The sequence below is a fragment of the Physcomitrium patens genome, chromosome 10 (genome assembly GCF_059467195.1).
Source record: "Physcomitrium patens ecotype Gransden chromosome 10, ASM5946719v1, whole genome shotgun sequence".
NCBI classification, from domain to species: domain Eukaryota; kingdom Viridiplantae; phylum Streptophyta; class Bryopsida; order Funariales; family Funariaceae; genus Physcomitrium; species Physcomitrium patens.
The window spans coordinates 14929094-14935350 of NC_143419.1; the positions used below are offsets into that span (position 1 = coordinate 14929094).

General features: G+C 35.3%; 1 long non-coding RNA gene across 8 annotated transcripts; it reads left to right on the forward strand.

Moving 5' to 3' along the window:
* Positions 1-483: 483 nt before the first annotated feature.
* LOC149988303 (uncharacterized) lies at positions 484-5521 on the forward strand. 8 transcript variants are annotated; one of them, XR_016505241.1, is made up of 5 exons: positions 484-686; positions 2177-2378; positions 3587-3646; positions 3856-3910; positions 4391-5521. It is a non-coding gene; the product is annotated as an uncharacterized LOC149988303 (long non-coding RNA). The 8 variants fall into 7 exon arrangements; XR_016505242.1 differs by having other exon boundaries at positions 2177-3910; positions 4391-4497; positions 4923-5521; XR_016505238.1 differs by lacking the exon at positions 3587-3646 and having other exon boundaries at positions 2177-3527.
* Positions 5522-6257: the final 736 nt, after the last annotated feature.

Consider the following 6257-nt stretch of genomic DNA (forward strand, 5'->3'; position numbering starts at 1 on the left):
CATAAATAAAACTTAAAATCTATCTCAACAAAATTAAAGGAAAAAAAACAGTATTCAACTTTAAAATTGTAAAATCAACTAATAATCACTACTTGATGATTTGAATTTATGATCCCACAAATTAATCAAAGAATAATTAAATTAAAGTTAAGTTTGCATTGTGGTATATTTTATTTTTAAATAGTATCTCAGTGCCTTGAAGTACTAGTGCTCGTAAAACATTGTTTTACCTAAACATGTAACTAATTTTGAAGTATTTGAAAACAACTCAAGGTTTCAGTGAAATAGTAAAATGGTTGAAACTGGATTGAAAAGAATAATGAAAGATATAATTAGTCATCCTAAAAATCTTATTTAAAAAAGCAAGCAACTTTTCAGGAAGATTAGCATTGCAAAAAGTAAAAGTCACGAGTAACTTTAAACAAACGCTGAATTTTTACGATGTAAATATATTTGTCGACATCGGTAATAGGATGTCAACTTCAGATATTTTAAAAGTGCACTCCCATCACCGTTTTCACCCATCACCGTGGTCGAGTATCCGTGGACAAAATCACAGTCGAAGGCATCATGACGGTCTGTCTTCGCGACGCTGCATCTAGTTGTTGGTGTCCATTGCACCGGATTTCGGAGGTCATATCGACCATATTGTGTCCAATTGTCCGGTTGGCATTTGGTGATGCTGAGTGAGTAACGTAGTGATTTTTTGCGAGGATATGGGCGTGTACACGCGATTGTATGATGCGTTTCCGTGTAGTAATTTTAGGTTCTGTACGAGTTTCGAAATGAGTTTTTTTGAATTGCGGGGTTTAAATTGCGTTTTCTTTGCTTGCTGTGAGGTGTTCTAGCAGATCGATTTGATTCCGCTGTGTCATTGCTCTTGTTTTAGTAGATCGATTGGTGCAAATTTTAATTCTGAGGGAATTTGACCCGGATATGCTCTTAACCATGCTTTAGCTCACACTCGGCGTTTTGGTTTGTCTCAGAGGTCATTCTCAGGTTGTAAGTCTACCTGCGATGGTCAATGCTCGCTTTAAAGGACCGTAGCTTGTTGAACCTCTCCCAGTAGTGTTCTGGTCTTGCTTCTCTCTGATTCCGAGGTCAGAATGAGATCACTTTGTTAGTAGGCAAACTGGTCTTAGGGTTGCCTATCATGAAGTGCATGACACTTTGTGGACTGGATTTGAATTATATTCGCATCACCTGAACAGCATTGAAATGTAACTTTCCTGCTTTAATTCAATAAATACGAGTGGAGGTATCCAAATTTGAACAAACTTATGTGCTGGAAGTAATACACGTGAGTTGGAGTAAAACTCAGAGACAGTTTTCCAGAAACTTGTCCACAATGCTGTTTAGGCTCATGGTTTCATGTACTTCTATGGATTAAAATGCTGAATTGCGGTTGTCCTAGATTGTAATAAACAGAGGTTTGGGTGTTAAATACCGTAAGATGAGAACCTGGACAGATATGAACAGGAAGTTTGTTTCGTTCTTCGCGTGTTTACTCTTGGAGGATGGGGATCATAAATTCAACGTTGGATGGTTTCATGTCTGGATTGGTCGATTGGACCGGGTTCTTTGAAATTAAACCCTCACAATTACCTTACTCTTTTCTTAAACCATTGCCGTAGTTTCATGTTAATCTGCAATTGATCCAACTTCTAATGTACATCATAATGGTGCTCGCGTACATGAATCATTCTGTTCAATGTACATGTATGGGAATGATACTGAGTATACAACCACGTAGTCCTGATTCATTTGTCAATGATCTGAGAATTCTAGTGTTCTGTATTGCAACCTTCTCAGCTAAGGAGATTAAAGGGTCGTTTGCGACTCGATACAATCGCCTGATTATATTAAGGCTACTATACATTTGCTTCTTCTTTCGAAGGTGGAAAGAATTGAGCTGTTCGAGAACCCCGATTGCATCTACTGCAATTAGTGAATGAAATAGTTGGTCGCAGGGCTTTGTGGTGGAAAGAATGAAGATAGAATCGATGCTCTGTATGTGCTTGATAAGAAGAACATCATCTGGTGATTGACGTTGGAGTTAACTCCTATTCAATAGGTTCGCCAGTTGGCTTTGACAACCAGGTTGTGGTTTTCGTGCTCTATGATTGGAATATTGGTCAGTTCTGATCTAAATGGACTCGTGTATTACCTGTTGCAGTTTTTTACATCAAACGCGGTCATTAACATCCATAAATACACCACCGTTTGATGAGAGGGGTATGGTACTAGAAAGTGCACCAGCACAAACAAACTTAAAGTACAATTTGACAAGAGTCGCCTTGTGAATCTCAGTGAGCACGTCCTATTGGCTTTCCAGCTGCTCAGGTTTACACATGGCCAAAATTTGATCATGCGTTAAGGTATCATTTCAAGTTTGACTTGGTCGTTTTGAAAAGATGCTTCAACATATGCAGTCATTGGTGGCCAAGTGTATAGTAATGTTAATGCCTTGTTCTTATTTGGTGGCTGAAATTAAAATGGCTACTGGTGGGTAACTTCTTGTTATTCTTCATATCTCTGAATTACAGAGAAGTCTGTAGAGTTCTTGTTTCACTTTGGTGCTTCGATCGGTTGGCTTTCTTGCTACAGAAAATCCCCCTCTGATCTGCCATTCTTTTTGAATTCTGGCTGGTAAGTCCACTGGTTCGAGAACTGATCGGTTGGTGTTAAGACAAGCCCGTATTTGGTTTCAGGTAAACATTCAGATGGTTTGCCAAGACATAGATGTAGGAGCTCTCAACGAATAATTATTCACTTAATTGTTCAAGAATAATCACTTGCTGCGTAATAGTTTTTTAGGCAAGACTTCCATCAATTTCGAATACTTGGTTAGTCTCAAATAATCAGTTGGAAATAGCTTCTGTAATCTTAGGCAATGACCAATCATGCTATGGATGTTGTGTGACCGTTAAGCTCTGTTCTGGACCTTAGGAAGCCAAGCTTATATCGTGACCTTCAAGGTACATGTTTTAGTGCTGACTTTGTTAGAATTAACCTGCCTCCGATGTAGTTCGACTAGGGCTGACGTGCCATTAGGTCAGGATGATTATAGTGTAACCACTAGTATAACTTCGAGACTCTCCGATGTCTCGATTTTCTGTGTAAGAGTTCCTACTCAGTATCGCCGCGAGTTGCCGGTGCTATAATCCAATTACGATTCCTTTAGAATTTGGAGGTTCTGAACCATTTCTTGCTCTCAAGCTCTTGCTCTTCTATTTTATCTAGGAATTGTAATCCATCTCATTTGCTTGCCTCCAGAGCTGTATGCTAACTGCCCATAGAAGCTCTTAACTTTGCATGCTTCTGTGTATGTGTGGAGCAGTTCTCAGAGGCATGTATGTTGATTTTTTTTTTTTTTTTTTTTTTTTTTTTTTTTTTTCCTATTTCCGTGCTCCAAATGCATCTGTTGAAATAATTTTAAGATTCAATGATCTAATTGGATGTTTGTGTAGTGCTTCTGTCACTTATTCTCCACTGAATACTGCAAGGATGGTTTATTGCCTTGGAAGGTCAGTTTAACTGTAAATTTCTGTTATTTATACTTGTGGTAGTGAATGTGTGTATGTAGATGCTCCAAGAAGAAGATTCTGGGGCCAGTTTCTATATGAACTCATCCCCCAATCCATGAGTAAGCTGCAGTTTTTGCCACCATAGGAGTAGCTTTTAGGCAGGAAAGAAAACAAATGTAATGCCAGTAAATTCTTTGTAGAGCTTTCTGACACTTTGTGCAAGACATCATGACAGTCTTGATGTGTAGGTTTATATGAGGCACTTAAGGGGAGAAAGAGTGTTGTTTTTACTAAATGCAAATGCATGCCTGTTGATATTTCATGGCAGGTATGTTTCTTACTGGCTTGTTTGAGCTGCTCCATCTCACATGCTTCCCTTTCAGGTGATTATACAATGATCAATATATGAGAACAGTTTCAGTGTAAAATTTGTGGACTTTAGTACATAACCATGCAGAGAATAGCATAGTGAGACTTGTAGGAATTTAAAGATATACTTGAAAATTCACACTTTAATCTACCTAGGATGAATATTCTATGCTAGCATGTGAACTCACACTATGGTTTTCCTACTTAATTACATGACTCTTCCTGTATGTTGCATTATGAAGTTAATCTTTCCTGTCAATGAGAATTTTTAAGTGTCTTAATAAGGACTATGAAACCCTTTCAACTTTTATAGTCTGAATATGATATATACGAGTCATTATTTCAATAGTTTGTATGGCATTGAATTTGTTTTCCATTTATCTGCATGTCCAGCCATTGGCAGTTATCTAGCTTAGTTTTATTTCAATGAGAACCTGTTATCTTTGTTTTATTTGAAAATTCTTATAATTGGCAGTCCAAGTTTGAGTTTGCAGGCTGCTTTGGCTGCAAAGAACGTGTATGGCACTCAAAATTACGTATGACTGGGCAGTTAATCTACATAGCATTGACAATCCAGTCTAGGGTGCAGGCCTTAGCTCAGGTATGTCATTTTCATAATATTTTCTGACTACTTTCTGATATCAAGTGAAATATAGAGTTGACAAACAAAGAAGTCGACAGAAGGTAAAGAGTGCTTCTGCTAGTTGGGTTTAGGCGTCTTTCTCTCTCGCTTAGTAGAGGGTGATCTTTTTAAGACGGTTCAGTCGAAAGCTAGTGCTTTTTCTTTCTCGTTATTCGAAACATGTGTATATTATCTATTATTTAGGCCTTTATAATCTCGGTTCAGTGGCTTTTTTTTAGGCCTCATTAGAATGCCACTGTCCTGACGATGACTACAGTACCTCCTGCAGTTATTTCATGCAGACCAGCAATGACGTATCTTTTGTGTCTCTCCAAGGTCTGAAGTTTTTTGATCTAATAACTTTTGCTAACGTACTCAATTTGAACGAGTTCCCATGTAAGCAGATTAACTCTGTCTAACAAGCACTGTGATACCTAATCCGTGGAGGTTACTGATAAAGAAATCGCCAACTGTGGAAGGTGACTTTCGAACAGTAGCACCAGGTCAGAAGGTTTCTGTAGACTTGGCATGGGGTTTGTGTCACATATCATAACTCTTATCACCCTGTCTTTAAAGATTATTCCCACCTAGGAGAAGATAAATATTCGAAATTGGAGTTCATCCAAATAAAGAGAATAAGTAGGTTTGAAATTTTTTAACGTGTTAGCTGTAAAATGGTAGCCTAAAGAAATGCAAAGGAAAAATATCTATCTTGATTTGGAATAATAGACAATAGTAGGCATAGGAAAGGAGTCAACAGAAGGAGTTGAATTAGTCAATTGTGGAATAACAGATCAAGAGAAAGAACAAAAGTAACAAAGGGTCTTAAAATAAGATTGTAGAGTGGAATGCAATATCAAGTTTTGCAGGTTGGCCATTGGGATTTAAATTCAAATATTTTTGAAAGCAACATCCAACCTCATGTATGTAGGACGACATTTGTAAGTAATATTTTTCCACCAAGAAATTTATATATATATTCAAAAAAAAGGTTTTGTTTGTATGTTTATTACTTACCTTTGTTTGTATACTACTTTTGAGGATAGCTGTAGTAAGTAGGTAATAAGATGGCAAAGAAGTTTTTGTTCTTCATTTGTCTTGTGAATGGTAAACTATGAGTAATATTGATCCATAAGACCTAATTTAAAGGCAATTTAGAAAGATTACTTGTGCTTTTAGATATGTTCTATTTTTTGTAAAATTATAGATTTTTAAAAAAATTTCTTAAAATTAAAGCATTATGTAAAAGATTAATTAGTAGTTTTTGAAAATTTAAGGTGAAGATTTCTCTACTAATAGGTGATTAAATCATTTACCACAATTAATATTTAATAAGAATGGTGATTTTTATTGTTATTAATTAAATTATATCAAATCATAAAAAATTAAAATTAAAGATTAATATAAAAAATTAATAGAAAAGAATCAAAAGAGGTTGATTAACTAAATTGAGATATTTAAGAATTTTTATTTCTTAATAAATATTAAACTAATTAGCAATGGATTAGCAAACTAAATTAGAATTTTTTATATTAAAATTTTAAAATCATAAAAACTATTAGCATAAGGAAACCATAAATTTTATATAAAAAAAATTTAGAATAAAAAATAAATAGATGAAATTGAAGAAAATTTAATATATAGATTTATTTATATTATTACTAATATCACATTCGTACTTAAAAGAAGAAAAAAATTTATTTTTATAATAAATGCAAAGATTAAGCCATTGAAATTAA